At 40.6% G+C, this 17468-nt stretch overlaps 1 long non-coding RNA gene across 1 annotated transcript in view; it reads right to left on the bottom strand.

Annotated features, from left to right (window-relative positions):
- Positions 1 to 370: 370 nt before the first annotated feature.
- Positions 371 to 17468, bottom strand: part of LOC110295864 (uncharacterized) — an 83084-nt gene continuing 65986 nt past the window's right edge. The window contains exons 2-3 of the long non-coding RNA XR_015047493.1: positions 4492 to 4582; positions 371 to 3894 (exon numbers count right to left, since the gene is read on the bottom strand). This is a non-coding gene — a long non-coding RNA (uncharacterized LOC110295864). The remainder of the gene's footprint in view (positions 3895 to 4491; positions 4583 to 17468) is intronic.

Here is a 17468-nt window from a genome sequence, read left to right as displayed (position 1 = left end):
TACATGTGAGGGTGGAGAATCGGAAGCAAGGATGGTTGACATTGCTCACGGATTAATATCCAAGTCCCAGCCTCAGCTCTAGCTGTCTTCATTTTGCTTTTCATTTTCTTGATGCAGATGGGTACAGAGGTGGGTCTCTACCTCTCAACCTGGTGTATAAAAATTAATCTTGGTTCTTACAGAACCCTTCTCAATGTGAAAGATATTTTCCTTGAACATCTTTGTACAAGGAAATGTCCTCGAGTATTACATACAGAAAGTCAGATATATAGATGACAGATGTTTAATACATACATATGTATACATACACATAAGCACACGCATTTATATACATATACATTTTATTATAAAATAAACAAGAGAAGTAGCATGTATTAAGAGTTTAACTTAATGAGGCACTACAAGAGAAACACTTTTGCAAGTACCTAGACCAAGCACTCCCTGGTGAGTCAGGCTCCTGTTTGCCTTTCACTTTTTGTTATCCTAGTGTGGATAGGGCTTATGGATGTTGGTGATTGGACCCATCTACTCTGCGTTATCAATTAGCTGTAGTGTAAGTATTGTTTATACAGTTGTGCTGTCTAGTTACTTCCATTCTATTCAATGTATGAAGTTGGGAGGCGCTGGAAATTATGTTGTTGCCACTTCCATTCTTCTACTTTTCAACAATTGATTTTTTTCTTACAGGTGATCAATGAGTGTGTATTCATGTGTGTATGCGCATGTGTAGGGTGTGTACACGCACACTACTTAATGACATAATGACATACTAAGGCCTTGAGAGTTTGTTCTGATGAGCTGTTTTAATTTTCTGGTTGGAAGAGCATTTGCATTTTTTGAGGGGATCTTAGAGTTTAACACAAGTACGCAATCAGTGGTGGTCAGGCCAGAGGAACCAGCATCTCCATGTCCTCAACTGGGTCTGTGTGCTGGGAAGCTTTAAAGTGTTCTCTGGTTATTTTGAAATGCAGTATAGCTGTCATATGGTGCTCTTCAACACAGAACTACATCCCTGCCTCCAACTGCTTTTGATTTTCATGGTCTACCCTCTAGCCCCCTTCTTGTCCCCTAGTGGCCTCTGTTCTACACCCAACTTCTACGTGACAATAGCACATTCATATATTCACCACCCAAAGCTCCTTCTTTTTGCTTATCTCCTCCACGTCTTTTCTGGAATCCTCCCTGGCCCAGCCTCAGCTCTCACCACCATAAGCCATTTTATGAGTTTTCTAGTCATATATTAATTTTTACCTGTTCTTAGACTTTATAAATGGAACCATATATCTTCTACTTCTAAATTATCACTGTTTGTTTTTTAATGCCACAAATCAATATTAAATTTTATCAGCTGTATTTCTTGCATATATGAGACAGTTATATAATTTTTCCACCCTTTATTCTTCTAGTGCCCTGAATTATACTGATTTATTTCTCAGTCCATAACCCAATTTGTATTCCTGGAATAAATCCCACTTGATCACAAGATATGATTTTTCCTATATTCATCTTTGATTTTCAAATGCATTTCAAAGAAATTTCATTTGATTTTTAAGGGTATCAGTCAGTACCACAACTATTGAAATATATTTTCCAGGTTGTTGTGTCAATATAATTTGTTCTCATAAGAATGACTCAGAAAGGAATTATTTCTGCTCTGCCTTTTAAGCTTATGTGAGGTTGGTGGCACACATTCTAAACATATTTTAGTAGGTTTATCATCTTAGACCAAAATTTATTTTGTCAAAGAATTTATACATTACAGATTCAATCTACAAAAAAATGTACAACTATACAGATTTAAAATTTTCTTCACAAGTTAGATTTAGCAACTTTTACTATATAAAGATAATTCCACTTTATTTGTGTCTTTTCATAAAATTATGTATAAAAAGATTCTTTTTTTTTTATTTATTGATTATATGTAAGTACACTGTAGCTGTCTTCAGACACTCCAGAATAGGGAGTCAGATCTCTTTATGGATGGTTGTGAGCCACCATGTGGTTGCTGGGATTTGAACTCTGGACCTTCGGAAGAGCAGACGGGTGCTCTTACCCACTGAGCCATCTCACCAGCCCTATAAAAAGATTCTTATTTCTGTCTTAAGTGTGCATATGACAAGAACTAATCATAGTTTATTTGTGGTATTAGTAACTCGTCATTATTTTTTCTATTCTTGCTATAACTTTAGCAGTAGAGTAATTTGGGGTTGGCACTTTCTTTGGGGGAAATTTTTAACTGAAATTCAATTTATTTAGTAGCTTTAAATACCATTTTATATGTTTCTTTCTGTGTTAATTTTGATGGTTCCTTCCTGTCATGAACTTGTCCAATTTATGCAGACCGTTTAATGTATTAACATGCTATTTTCACTGAATTCCCTTGTGCTTTAATGTCTTTGTGCTTTTAATCCACCCTGATACTTCTTCCTTAACCATCTTTATTAGTAAACAATATCTTCTCTTTTTTGTTTTAGTTTTTATTGTCTGGGTAGTGCTTTATCAGTTTTAGCAATGTTTTCAAGTAACTAGCTCTAGACTTACTTAATTTCTCTGTTGTCTTATAATTCTCTTTCCAGTGTTCCTTCTTTTTCATAATTACTGCATCTTCTTACTTGTCACTTTAACTAGTTAATAAGTTCACTAATTAATTAATATTCTGGTCCAAGGGTTTGAAAAGAAGACCTCAGCATGATAGGCATGTCCTCTACCACTGGGCATCATCCCTACATTCTATTTTCCTTTTCATGTTCTGTGTAATCAACATGCGGTCATTGATCTGGCTCGCCTTTCTTTGTATGACAGCTGTGTGGTTACGGACACCTTGGATCACAATGAGGAAAGTGAAGGCATAGGAGCTGGTGTTCGGTTCCCTGGAGTGACTCGCTGGAATGATTGCTTCCCCGGATTCACTCTGTTCATGTGCCTATTTGGGAATCTCTAGCAGTCCATCCAGGTGACTTTCTTCTATCTGAAGTCTCTTCCAGGAAACTCTTCATATGTGCCTTACTTCGGATATTTATTTTTCTTTTATGTCCCCCCTTTGGGTATTTCTACACGTTCATTGTACACACTAAGCCTTTAGTTATAGGGGAAGGTAAAAATAATGTATAAATCTACAGTATACGTTCACTGTCCTCATGAAAAAAAAATCCAAGCTTATGGCTTTAAGTTTCAGATTTACAGGCTGATTAACATACTAATGCCTGGTGATGATCAGTCTTCTTTATAATGTTGCAGACAATGAGATTTATCATAATTTTGAATAAAGTAGGTATTGCAGAATAAACTGTGGTAGACCCTTCCCCATCCTAACAATATAGTAGACTCTTGACCAAGTCTCAAGTCTGGGCCAGTACATGGTTAGCCAACTGTGAGCTGGAGCTCTCCACAGCTCAACTGCCAGAGAAGTGCAGGGCAGGGATGCCAGCAACTGACACCCAGATACTCAGGCCAATCAAATGCTAGAAGCTGACCTGACTCAACTAAAATCCCATCCCTCAAGGAAAGTCTCAGGAGAGCTCTGCCCTCTAGCAAAAAACTCCCAAATGCAAGCTATGGCTCCAGTCCACAAGGTGGTTAAGGAGTAAGAGAGAGAGCCAAGACAGCGTGTTGATGAGCATGCCTGACAGGGGTGGGGCGAACTGATATCCTAGATAAATCCTCTTAGAACTGTTGTATCTTCAGCAATTTCTCACATGTTCCTTGTTCTTCGTTTTCTCTGCTTGGAGACTGGGTGTGATGGCAACAACCTCACAGATCTTCAGGGAACTCAGAAAATAATGAATGAGGACCCTTCAACCTATCCTTCATCTGCAACTCTGGCAGGTGGTCTTTGCTTTGGTCATCTCACCATCACCGTCGATGTTCTTCATGGGGACCAGGTTATAGGAGAATCTGCAACATTTGAACAGAGCGGGTGATTATTTGGCAGCCGCAGTATCTGGCACTGTTGACAGGCAGTGTTATCCACCATTTACTTTGTGGGACTTGAGAAACAATTTTAGATCAAAGAAGTGGCTTTGGATGTTTTTGTGCTTGGAAGCAATTAAATTGATGTTGGTCAGCCTGTGGTTACAGAGGAGTTTCCCAATTCACACACATGCATAGGATATACAGCCTTTCTCCAGCCTCCTTAGCTCTGCTGATGGCCTGGCATCCGTTTCTGAGAAGGGAGTGGTGCAGCAGCTTACTCACAGAACCCCTCCTTGCATCTCAGTGAAAAGCCACATGATGTGCCAGCAGGACAGCAAACAACTTAAAGTCACACTGGTCTGCATTTGCGTAGCTTGTTATGGTTGATGAACTGGATCGAACGCATGGAAGGAGAACAAAGCAAAGCCACTTTTTTTTTTTTATAAAGGCCATTCCTGAAGCTCAGCCATCGGCCAGACCCTGGCTTTCGACTCTGCTAGGAAGAGGCTTTGAAACACGTGTTACCAGATATATCTGCACAGATGCAAAGGCCAACATAATGACAAGCTCATCACCCACTTTGATCAGACCACTGAGCTAGGTGCTTCTCATGACTTCACTGGATCATCTCCGAGATGGAGTGTTCCATCACCCTTTCCACTTCTGATCTCTATAAGAAACAGCAAAGGAGAAAGAGTCATTACTATTTTTATTATGAACTTACCTCTCAGCAAGAAAAAGTGACAATGTTATATGTAGAAATATAAAACTTGGAATAGGCAGGGTTATAGCTGTACACACTCAGGCTACCTTTAGATGCAGCTAAGACAATGTTTGGAGCCCTAACTCTACTCTTGAGTTCTTTTGCAGTGCTTTGAATCTATTTCTGTATCTAGTATTGATCAGTTATTACTACCACTGTAATTTTGAGTACACAGTCATTACTGCTAGTAGTTGTATTCGCACCACCTTTTATTCTTAGTAAGAATATAGATACATGCTAGAGAACATGTTTGCCTACGATACCCAAATGCTAGATAGTTTTCCCTTGACCTGGAAGGAGGACATTCTGTAAATGTTCCCAGCTTTCAAGGATTTCTCAGAGGCCTTTGGAAGTTTGCCTCTTTCCATTTCGAAGGCATCTCTTTCTTGCAGTTTAACTGTCTTTCTACTTTATATATTGCTTGTCACTTACTGAACAACCCCTGATTCTGTAGTGTGCTGGTTAAAATTACTGCAATTTTACCAATCTTTTTGTCTGGCTCTCGCCATCTTGTATGCAGGTTACACCATTTCCCTTCAGTAAACACTCACGGGACAACCTTGGTACACCTGGCTGCTTTCATCATAAGTGGGACTCATTTCTTTTCTTTTGAGTATTATGAAAAAGTATATTTTTAAGGTAAAAAGATTAAAGGAAATGACCTTCTTATATAACTATCCGTTGGCTTGATATACAGCTATGAAATAGTTCTTAGTGGAGCTTCATAGTCCCTGTGGTCCTCAGCTTTGTGTTAAGGATGCCTCTTGTAACATGCATGGTCTCAAGAATTTAGCATTCAGCCACTGTTCCCCTAAACAAACCTTCGGTGACTTTAGAATTTGTATGATAGTTTCCAAACTTTCATCCCTAGCCTCACAAACATCACTCATTATCTGACACAGCCTTATTTGTTTGGAAGGAGGGCATTTCATATCTCCGGGGAACATACTTGGCTCATAGATCCATTTGTCATTTATCAACAGCACTAAGTACTATGCTTTCCTTCAAAGGATCAGCAAATTGGGAAATGATGGATAAATGAGACTGGGCCTGATGGCTCAGACCAATAATCCTTGAATTCATGATGTTGGAAGCAGGTAGATTGGGAGTTAGAGGTCAGCTTGTACTACATATTGAAATCTTGTTCAGATGAAAGCAAGAACAGAGAGATATCGAAAAATATCAGATAGATTTGCACAAGAGTTTGGTGGTGAAAAAAGAATGCAAAGCATGATGGGAAGACAATTCTTGTACCCAGTGTGTAAGTTGTTGCCATTATTTTAAATCCCTGACCCCAAAATTTAGATGGTACCTTAAATGCCCTTTATCCCCACTCATATTTGTAGATGAGAGACTAGTGACTCAGGGACAGGAAACAGCTTCTGCAGAGACACATTTACAGGGAATGTCTAGGACACCAGTCTAGATTTGCTGAGATCTAGATGTCAGTTTAAGGGTGGAATCAGTCATTCCCCCAGTTCCTGGGTCCTTCTGTAGGCATTTCTTTCATCCAAAGAACAACTGTGGTGCTTTGCCTGTCCTCAGAGGCAGCTCACATCTAATGACTGGTGTATAAAAGGCCACAAAGGCTGCTCCCTGCTTTTACTTTCTCATCTTTGAAGTCTCACTAAAACTCAAGAGTCCTTCCAAGGAGGACTGGTACTTCCACTACCCCTATTTCCCAGTTCAATTTCTGCTCCATGGGGCTCCCCTTCAGACCCATTAGACCTCCTACTCATAAGTTTCAGGACTTGGATCGTGAAGAGTCTTGACAAGGTGATCATTCAGCAGGCTGTCAATCAGAAATGATGGATGGACAGGTCCAGCATACTGTAGCTCCATTTAGCAAAATATAAGGGGTACCTTTTCTTCTTCCCTTCCATCTACCCATTTCCTTCTCTCCTCCAATAGGGGGTTTTCTGACTAGTTAGCCTAGTCTTATATTTGTGGTTTCTTTTTAAAATCTTCCTTTTTGAAATATTTTCCTTTGAAAGTATTCCTATTTGTTTTCATTTTAATATTTCTATTTAGTGTGTGTGTGTGTGTGTGTGTGTGTGTGTGTGTGTGTGTGGTGTGTGGTGTGTGTGTGTGTGTGTGTGTGTGTGTGTGTGTGTATGTGTGTGTGTGTGTGTCTGTTTACATGCAGAGGTCAGAGGGGGACCTGTAGGAGTCAGCTCTCCCTCCCCACTATGTGGGTCCTGGAGATTGAATAGTTGTCAAGTGGATGGCAAGTGCCTTTACCTACTGAGGCAGCTCACCAAGTGTTCATTTTTGTATCATTCAGAATTGCTTATACAGAAGTGGATGGGTAAAAGTTGGTTTATGTAATACTGCTAACTACTCTATATAATGGCAAAGAGTCCTACCTGCCTTCCAGGGATGGACTGTCTCTTTTTAGTTGCCTTCCTCAATTCATGATTATCTGACCCCACAGAGCTGGAAAGAAAAAGTGGAAAGTGCTGTTCTTCATCTTAATATAGGTTGCTTCTGCCAAGCCTTCTGTAGTGATTCATGACCACAGTCTCCTCCTCAGGATGAGAAAAAAAACACAGGCATTTACAGACTACGGTGCCTGAGCAGGAATCCAGGAAGCTACATAATCATAGGTGAACTCTCTCTACTATCCACTAAATGACTTCAGTCCTCTTCTAGACATTTAAGTAGGTGGTCACCTTTGTCTAGAAGGCTCGAGTGCTTCACCTCTGCCCATTTTATAAATCTGTGACTCTGTTTTTGTCTAGCAAGCCTCTTTCTGACTTACTCATCACCTGAGCAGAGAGAAATAATTAGCTGTAGAGATTGCCATCCTGTGTCCACATGGGCATGACTCTAAGTGCAAACTCTCAAGCTGATGGGACCAGAATTATTTAACTGCCCAACACACTATCCCAAGGCTTACAGTAACCCACCATCCCCCACCTCCACCCCTCAATGCCACTTTCATCTTAAAACTCTCCTCAGCATTTTCCTTTCTCTCTTCCTTTCATCCACTTCTTCTCCATAACTTTGTCTTCCTAACAAGTGTTTTTCTTGGAGAGTAGGGATCACATGAGTCACCTTTGTATCCTATCTGTGCTGTCCCCACTCCATTGCCTCATGTTTGCCTCACATTGAATACATGCCTCAAGAAAGTACTTAATGGATATTTAGAAGGTAAATATTAGAGTCTCATTCTGAGTGAACACCAGGGATATTCAAAATCATTCATCAAATGGGTTACTGTTTACTATTTAAAATAGCCTAGATGGGACAAACCTAGACGCCCATCAACAGATGAGTGAATAAAGAAATTGGCACATAGAAACACACACACACACACACATACACACACAAACATGCACAAAACTTTTCAAAGGTATAAGAAAGAATGAAATTTCAGGAAAATAGATAAACCAAAAACTCATTATGTTACGAATAAATAAGCCTCGGACAACTATTACATATTTTCACAGTAATTCATGTATATGATTTGAAAACAGGAAAGGACTATGAAGGGGAAAGTCTAAGAGGAGGATAAGGGGAATAAGCAAAGTCAATGGAATTCAGGTGTCACTAAAACAGAAGGAGGGACTCTTGAAGGAAGGAGAACAGCAGGAATGGGGATAGCGGATGACGAAGGGCAGAAAGATAAGGATAAGAATTAAAGATAATGATACATTTGGGTATATCCAATCTGCAGCCTATGGATTATATACATCCTGGATAGCTATGGAAGCACCCCAACACATTTGTAGATGAAAATATTATGATACAATGCCAAAAGGTCAAATGTGTATTGTAAAACAATAATGGCATCCATTACTTCAAACAACAACTAAAAGCAATAGCTTTAACAATGATATCTTGGGAGCTGGAATAATAGCTCAGCATTTAAGAGTATTGGAAGACATAAGTTTCACTCCTGGACGTACACTGGCTGGGTTATAATCACCTGTAACACCAGCTCTAGGAGATCCTATGTCTTCTAGCCTCCACATGCACTGGGCTTATGTACACACACACACACACACACACACACACACACACACACACTTTAAGTTAAATCTTTTTTTTCATGTTTTTTTAATATTTTTTATTACATCTTTTCTTCAATTACATTTCCAATGCTATCCCAAAAGTCCCCCATACCCTCCCCCCGACTGCCCCACCCACCCATTCCCATTTTATAGGCCCTGGCGTTCCCCTGTACTGGGGCATATAAAGTTTGCATGTCCAATGGGCCTCTCTTTCCAGTGATGGCCGACTAGGCCATCTTTTGATACATAAGCAGCTAGAGTCAAGAGCTCCGGGGTACTGGTTAGTTCATAATGTTGTTCCACCCATAGGGTTGCGGATCCCTTCAGCTCCTTCGGTACTTTCTCCAGCTCCTCCATTCTTTCTCCAGCTCCTCCATTTTTTTTAAATGGCATGTCCCACATGTGAGTTGTCACACTGCTAGACTTCAGCCCCAAGGCTTCCAAGTACAATTCCATAAACCTCATTTGCTGCAGCAATAAAGTGTGGACGGTCTCTAACTCTACATCAAATGTTCTTGCCTTTAACACTTCATGGCTTTCTAGATCCTCATATGGTTTAATTAAAAACATTGGAACCCACACCACCCAGTCTACAAGTGGCCACAGAAGCCTCTTTTCTGAGCTCAAAACAGATGTGTGTAATCGCCTACACAAGAGTAATGTCCTCACTGGTAATCCTTTCAGAGGCTGAACTAAAAACCATTATTCATAACAGTACACAGACTTTGATTGTCACTTCTCATCTGAGATGTGCAACCCAGCAATCATCTTCAGAGTTTATTGCAAGGTGATAGGAAGGACAGCTATGTTAAACTTTTTTCTGTCAAGTTTCCAGTTCTCATTACCTTCTACCCCTCAAACTCATTTGCAAAGTTCTTGAGCAAAGTGATCATTGCCTGTCTATTAGTTTGGGATTCCAATTAGTACTATGTCATGTAGTGGTTTCCTCTAAGATTAAAACCTTCCGTTAAGACAGAGAATGAGAAGAAGAAGAAGAAGAAGAAGAAGAAGAAGAAGAAGAAGAAGAAGAAGAAGAAGAAGAAGAAGGAGGAGGAGGAGGAGGAGGAGGAGGAGGAGGAGGAGAAGGAAAGGGGAAGGGGGAGGAGGAGGGGGAGGGGGAAGGGAGGGGGAGGGGGAGGGGAGGAGGAGGGGTAGGGGTAGGGGGAGGAGGAACAAGAAGAAGAAGGAGGAGAAGGAGAAGAAGAAGGAGGAGGAGGAGGGGGAGGGGGAGGGGAGGGGAGGGGGAGGAGGAACAAGAAGAAGAAGAAGGAGAAGGAGAAGAAGAAGAAGGAGGAGGAGGAGGAGGAGGAGGAAGGAGGAGGAGGAGGAGGAAGGGGAGGAGGAGGGGAGGGGGAGGGGGAGGAGGAACAAGAAGAAGAAGAAGGAGGAGAAGGAGAAGAAGAAGGAGGAGGAGGAGGGGGAGGGGAGGGGAGGGGGAGGAGGAACAAGAAGAAGAAGAAGGAGAAGGATAAGAAGAAGAAGGAGGAGGAAGAGGAGGAGGAGGAAGAAGGAGGAGGAGGAGGGGGAGGGGGAGGAGGAACAAGAAGAAGAAGAAGGAAAAGGAGGAGAAGAAGAAAAAGAAGAAGAAGAAGAAGAAGAAGAAGAAGAAGAAGAAGAAGAAGAAGAAGAAGAAGAAGAAGAAGAAGAAGAAGAAGAAGAAGAAGAAGAAACAGCAGAATGTTCTAAGTGGAAGCAAATCATTGCATACTGCAGGAAGCACCTTAAGCTCAGGAAGTAAACAACTCAATAGCTTCAGGAAAGCCCTAAAATTAACAGGATTCACTAGATGTTTTCCTCTCCAAACATATAAGCAGAGATATGCTCTCAGAGAAACTCTCAGACACGACAATTTTTGTGGCAGAAGTGTAAAGTAGCCAATCTTCCTGAAAGAGACTCAGACCTACTGAGCTACCAGCAAAGGCCATTTTCCAACCTGTTTATGTTCCTACAGTCTGTGTGGTACACTCCAGGTTTCTTGATTTCACAAGCTGTCACCTATGCTGGGGTGAGCCTTGGTGATGCAGATGTCTTTGAGTCTTCTCTGCTTCTATAAGTTAAACCTCACCAATATTCCTGTAAGTAACACCAATCAAACTCACTGATTCATCAAGTTGGACTTTGGTGGTATCTTGGTTTGTTCTGTTGTTGGTTCTCTATATGGTTTGAGTAGATGTTTTTATCCCCAGGAATAATCTCACACAACATATCTTGACATCAAATCAATTTTACTGCTGTTTGTCAGTAGTCCTTGCATTGTTAAAAAAAAAAAAAAACTGCCTCACTTTAGATTACAGAAAAAAAGATCTTACAGCAGGCACAGGAGTGCAAATGTAAGCAACAGCATTGCATCTGAGAAAGAGGGATGCTGAATCATGAGTGCTTGTTATAATGACATTCAGGAGATTACAGAAAAGCATAAGGATATGTTATCAATATTGCCATTTGCATTGGACTTCATATATTGGATATGGCTTTTTATGAAAATGTATTAAACAAATAAGGAGTTGGTGAGGTTTTTCCTAGTTGTTCTGCCCTCTGTATTAGTGTGGCAGGTTGTTGCGACAAAACATCACATATTAGAGGCATAGAAACAGATTTATTTTCTCATGGTTATCAAGGATAGAACACCAAGCACTGTAAAGTTTCACTTCTCTGAGGCCTCTCTGCTTGGCCTGCAGAAGGCTATCTCTAGACTCACATGACCTTTCCTTTTGTGGCTGTTAGAGTCTCTTCCTCTTTTTTACCTTGGACTCAGGTCTTTCCTATGAGCACATTCAACCTCAGTGGCCTACTTAAAGTCTGTTTCACACTAGAGGTTAGTGATTCCATCTGGAAATGAAGGGGACACAGTTTAGTCTGCTGAGCTCTTCAAGCCTGGTATTTTGAATGAAAACCATGGAAATGAGAGGGCTAAACTGAGAGCCCATAGAGGCATCATAGCATCTCTTTTTCCAGAAATAGGCTATAGAAAGGATTTGACTCCACTGTCAATCAAGAAGTTGTTTGTGCCCAACCTTAGGTAGGATTTTTATTTTCCTCTTGTTTGGAACTAGGTTGAATTTTCAGATAAGCTCTCTGGTCTGGCTTCCAAGCCTGTATCAAATTTCCCTCTGGCCCAAATAGTCTTCTTTCTACTGCTTCCAAGATATACCTTGGTTTAACCTGGTTAATCCAAACCAAATGGGATTATAAAGCACCATGACTTTTTTCTTGTCTTAATTCAAACAAAGCCTAAAGCAGCATAATAGCTCATCATGCCAAAATTACTCTCTGGCAGAAACAATTGTTGTAAAGTATGCTAAATTTTTGCTGTTTTTTAATTATTCAAGCAAATCCAAAATCAGGCAATCTCCCCATCAAAATAAAACTGTTCAGCAACAAAATCACTCACTGTAAATCATATTAGATTTTAACTTTTTCTAATTATTCTGAAGTAGAAATCAATTTATTCCCCAAATTTAAAGAGTTTATTCTATTTCTTATGTTTGTTAATATTTGATAATTTCATACAAGACATTTTGATCTATTTGTCCCCCTCCTCAACACCTCTAATATGTCCTCTTCCTCTCTACCCACACATCTTTATGTTTTCTTCAACATCCCTCATAGACATATCAAATCGTCTGTATTGGGTGACTACTCTTGGGCATGGAGCATATCCTGGAGTATAGCTGATACATGAGGTGTTACACCGTTAAAGAAAGCAGACTTTCCCTCTCTCAGAAACAATCAAATGCAAATATCTCCTCAGCTAGGAGTGGGAAATCGACACCACCTTGCCTCTGTTGGAATTTTGTCTGTCTTGAGCCTTCCAGACTTTGAGCTACCTTCACCATCACTGTGAATTCGTCTAGACATCTGTACTCCATTGTCTCTAGAAAAGTTTCCTTGAAGTCATCCATCACCTCTGGCTTCTACAATCTTTCCATCCCTTCTTCTGCATTGCTTTCTAAGCCTTGAGAGGAGAGTGTGGCGCAGACATTCTCATTTAGGGCTCAGCACTAGAAAGTCTCTTTTTCTCTGCAGGTCGACCAGTTGTAAGGCTCTGTGTTAATTGCCATCTACTGCAAGAAGGAAGCTTCTGGTGAGGATTGGGTGATGGATTGATCTATGGGTATGCCAATAAGTCATAAGAAGTAGCTTTATTGCTGTGTCCATTTAGCAGTACAATACTAGCAGGTGTTTTACCCAAGTCCATGACCTACCTAGCCACCGGCTCTTGACCTCACTGACAGTAAGGTATGGGTTCTATCTCTTGAAGAAGTTCTTAAGTCCAATCAAAATGGGGTTCGTTACTTCCATAACATTTATGCCACTATCTCATCAGTGGTAAGTTCTTGTCAGGAAGGTCTTTGTTGTAGCTCACGGCACTCACACCTTCTTGAGACTGACAATTGTTTTTCTCCTCTGATGGTGTGTGCATGACAACTTTCAGCAGTATGAAACCTAGACAGTAGAAATGAAACATCTATTTGAGTGTTAGCTAGGTTTCTCCAGGTTCGTTACTTAAGTACCTGATGACTTCAAAAATAAGGTCTGTGGTGGTGTGAATAAGAATGGCCTCCATAAACTCCTGCATGTGAATGCTTAGTCATCAGTGAGTGGCTCTACTTAGAGGGATTCAGAGATGTGCCCTTGTTGAAGGAAGAATGGCCTTATTGAAGAAAGTGTGTCACTGGAGGTAGGCTTTCAGAGTTCAGAAGCGCAAGCATTGCTGATCTGCCCAAAACTGTCAGGAAATGCTGTAATGGCTTAGAGAACAACCTAGAAGAGAGAGGAGTCACTGGACCAAATCCAGCCTTTCTGAAATGCAGTCAGTTTGGCATATAGCTCACTGAAAGCAAAAGGGCTCATAAGGAACTCTTCTGAGGTGGTCCTTGGACAGTCACTTCATGGCTGAGCCCCCATTACAGGAGTCATTTTATAGGTGGTCCTGACAACAAAGCAGCAAAAGACAGATTGAAAATCCTGTTTTCATGAGGCTCCTCTAAAGGATGAGAATGGTAAAAGAAAAAAAGAAAGAAAGAGAGAGAGAGAGAGAGCGAAAGAGGGAGAGAGAAGGAGGGAGGGAGGGAGGAAGGAAGGGAGGGAGGGAGGGAGGGAGGGAGGGAGGGAGGGAGGGAGGGAGGGAGGAAGGAAGGAAGGAAGGAAGGAAGGAAGGAAGGAAGGAAGGAAGGAAGGAAGGAAGGAAGGAAGGAAGACCATATAATAAGTTAAATAATAGAAAGTTCTATGGACATTGTTCAGTGGGATAGAATAAGAAATGAAGACAATCAGGACAGGATTCTCTGCAAGATATTAAGTGAAGTCTGTGTCCCTTTTGGGGAACACAGAAACCTTTCCCTGTGCTTACCTGTTAAAATCTGCCCATATCCCTGGGATTTTAACCAAGAGCTAAACTTTCAGACATGGCTCATGACACAGTTGACCAAGTACTGTACATGTTGTACAGGCTTCCTCTTACTCCCTTCAAAGTATGAAGTTTCCATTTCACAGATATTATCTCAATACTTGATTTATTTTACTTTTTCAAAAACAAAATTTCTTAGTGTAAATCATGTCACCAATTTGTTACCTGAGTATACAAGTTCTGGACAGAGTTGGAAGTATCTCCATGTGTGTATTGTCTTATCAGCTTGCACTTTCAATAAATGGCTTATCTATTTTCTTGGCATGCTTTTCTTTTGCTTGATCTTTTTGTTTGTTTGTTTGTTTGTTTCCTACTTGTATATCTGGTTCTTTCCTTGAAAATTTGTACAACTTCCCACTCACTGTAGGTTGTAATCAGTTGGGTGTTTTTATGATGCATTCCTCTGTGGGGTAACTGTTAAGTTTGCATTGATCCATCAGTTTTCTCCTTTCTTTTATAGCATGCTTAATAAAGCTTTGCTTGATACAAGAGTATACTGTGAGTCTCCATTTATTTCTAAATCCATTCTATAGTTTCAAGTTTCACAATTAGGCTTTAATTGATTTAGAATTTGTTGTTATAAGAAGGGTAAACTTCTGTCTTAAATTCAATCTTCTCAAAGTTTTTTAATTTTATTGTCATAAGTGACCTCTCATCCTGTTATTTTTGATACCTTAGCTTTTTCCATGACAAACTGGGTTTATGCATGTGAATATCATGTATATACTGTATATTAGTTATAGACTAATAGATCATTCCTGAATACTTTATTATGTTCATTTGACATGTATGTTCTGCAGTATCATTATGCTGATTTTAATTAATTTGCATTTGCAATGTATTTTAATGTCTTCAAAGTATAAAGAGTATATTTTTGCTCATCTTTTTCAAAATACGTATCTATTAGATGGTTTTACTATGTAACTTTTAGTGCTACATTAGCCCATTCACCTAGGATTTACCCTAAAATTATCATCTTTTTGTATTATTTGAGGGTTAAATAGAATTATGCTTCTCTTTATTCAAAAATTTAATTCTCTGCTTAGGTTTTTTTTTGGACTATTCACTAGTTTCACTTTGCACGTTGTGTTATTTATATGTTGACATTCACCTTCTTTCTGCTTAGTGTCAGTCTTCCAGTCTAACCCATAGTTCACTTCTAGTGTCCTTTCCACTCATAGATAAGCTGTTGCGATATCCATGATGAACACTCCTGTGACTCTCTAACGTGATTCTATAGGAGAAGCCTGTACTCCTCAAATGACCTACAAGCCACATGCTCCTCCATCATCCTACTGTCTCCAGTCAGTAGCCCTTCTAAGTCATGTTTTCTCATGCCTGATCGTCTTTTGTGCTTGCTGTTCTCTTTCTATTGTATGCAACATTCTGCCACTTTCTTTATCCTTTAAGCCCCCGTTTGTCCTTTGACATGTCAACTCTTCTTGGCTTTCCCTCTCTAACTTGGGAAGTTACTAATTCTTTCTTTGGTGTTTCAGTAGTTGAGTGTTTACATTTGCCTTATTGTCTTACCTTACTTTTGACTAGCACTGTTTTTCAAGTCTGTCTGTTCAGACTAATGTATTTTCCCCTTGTGGTAGAAAATAGTAAAGATAATGGCAAGTGGTTTCTACCCTGCCTTTGATTATTGATTTCCTGGATACACTTAGCCGTTATTTTTACAATATGCCTTAAGCAGAACAGTAGCTAGGCAGCTGCTTACCCTCTGTGCTGTTGAATCTACTTTCCTAATAATAACTCCAAATTATTACTTACTGTGTTTCATCTTGGCTGCTCCTAGCTCCGATTGGATATCCCTCAGTGCCATGCTTTCCCCTCTCTTAACCCATAGTCACTGTCCTCTCTCTTCTCCTGCACCTTCTTCCTTTATTGCACGGTGGCTACTTCCTCTTCCTTTACCCCTCGTGGTTGTCTCTCTCCCCCAATACCATGAAAACTCAACCCACATGTTTCTCTTCTGTGCAGCTATTGGATGTTGGCATCTTTATTTACCAACTTCTAATCATCTTACAGGTGAATTCTCTGGTCTTTGGGGTAACCCCTTTTGGAGGCCCCAAATTAGCACTAGAATACAAACAAAATTAAGCTTCCCCACTATAAACCTTTAATTGTTTTCTTTTCTGGGAAGTCAGATCATGAGCAGGAATCTAAATTGTGTCAAAAGAGTTTATATAACTTGACCTATACTTAGAAAGATGGACTTGGCGGTCTTATGCAAGACTGCATAGTGAAAGACTTTAGCAGAGTCCACAGAGGTGAATACTGTGTCTTATACAAGGATTACACGCATCCTAGTGGGTGTGACATCCCAGAGCAGTACAGCCCAAGACAATTTTGGGTAGGAGTGGTGACAGAGAAGCAGTATTTAAATTGGCTCAGAAATTTCTAGTGTAGGTGTCAGGAGAATGACAGGCTATGAACAGAGATACAGAGGAAGTTCCCTTGAAGGAGAGCCATATTGGGTTCACAATATCAAAGACCTACAACTTCCATGTCTCACTGGTATGCACCCGTGGTAGCCCAGCCAGTACTGAGATGCAGAATGAGCAAAGAGGCGATGGGAGTTTAAGATGAGAGGTGGGGTAGGTTACTAAGTAAAGAAGACACAGAGGAGAAACCTTCCATGAGAAGCTGCTTCATGGGACACAAAGCAAACAAGGAGAGAGAAGAAAGGGCCAGAAAGTTGGCATGAAGCAATTTAATCATCCTGGAGCTAAAACTTCAAAGAGAAAAAAAAATCAAGAATATTGAAATTGAAGTTTTTAAGATGGGCGGAAGAAGCTGCTGATTTGGTCAGGAGAGGGCCTTGGTGACCTTCAAGAGAGTCATTTCTGAACAGGTTGAGGGGGCAGGGACACTGCCGGATGTGAGGAGAAGGTGGGCGGGAGGAAGCAGAGGGGGCAGGTGCTCTCCATTCCATGGAGAATTTGGCCTCGTGGGAAGGGTAGGCAGGCTGAGAGGCGAAGAAGTTATGCTGTGTGTTATAGAGGCAACTGCCCCACCTCTCTCTCGGCACCCAAACGGCAGACCATCCAAGCCAGGTGGCACCCTCTTCTCAACTCTGTCCTGTTTTCCCTGTTCTCTGATATCCCTTGACTCAGAAAAGACTTCTGACTCTCTGTCCCCTTTCTCTTCACTTTGTTATGTATGGCTCCTTTGTGCTGTGAACAAAACATCTCAAAACATTTTCCACATCTTCCATGGTCAAAGATATAAAAATGTACAAAATTCCCATGTACAGGTCCCAACAACTCTCTTTCAGTTTCTGTCAGGTAGCCCATCCAATCCTCCCCTTCTGCTCCACAGAGCTGCCCCCATGACTTGCCCATTCTTGCCTTTCCTCTCAGCC

The sequence above is a fragment of the Mus caroli genome, unplaced genomic scaffold (assembly GCF_978045245.1).
Source record: "Mus caroli unplaced genomic scaffold, Mus_caroli_1 scaffold_7, whole genome shotgun sequence".
In the NCBI taxonomy this organism is placed as follows: Eukaryota; Metazoa; Chordata; class Mammalia; order Rodentia; family Muridae; genus Mus; species Mus caroli.
Note: the sequence above shows the minus strand (reverse complement) of the source record. Positions and strands in the feature narration are given on the sequence as shown.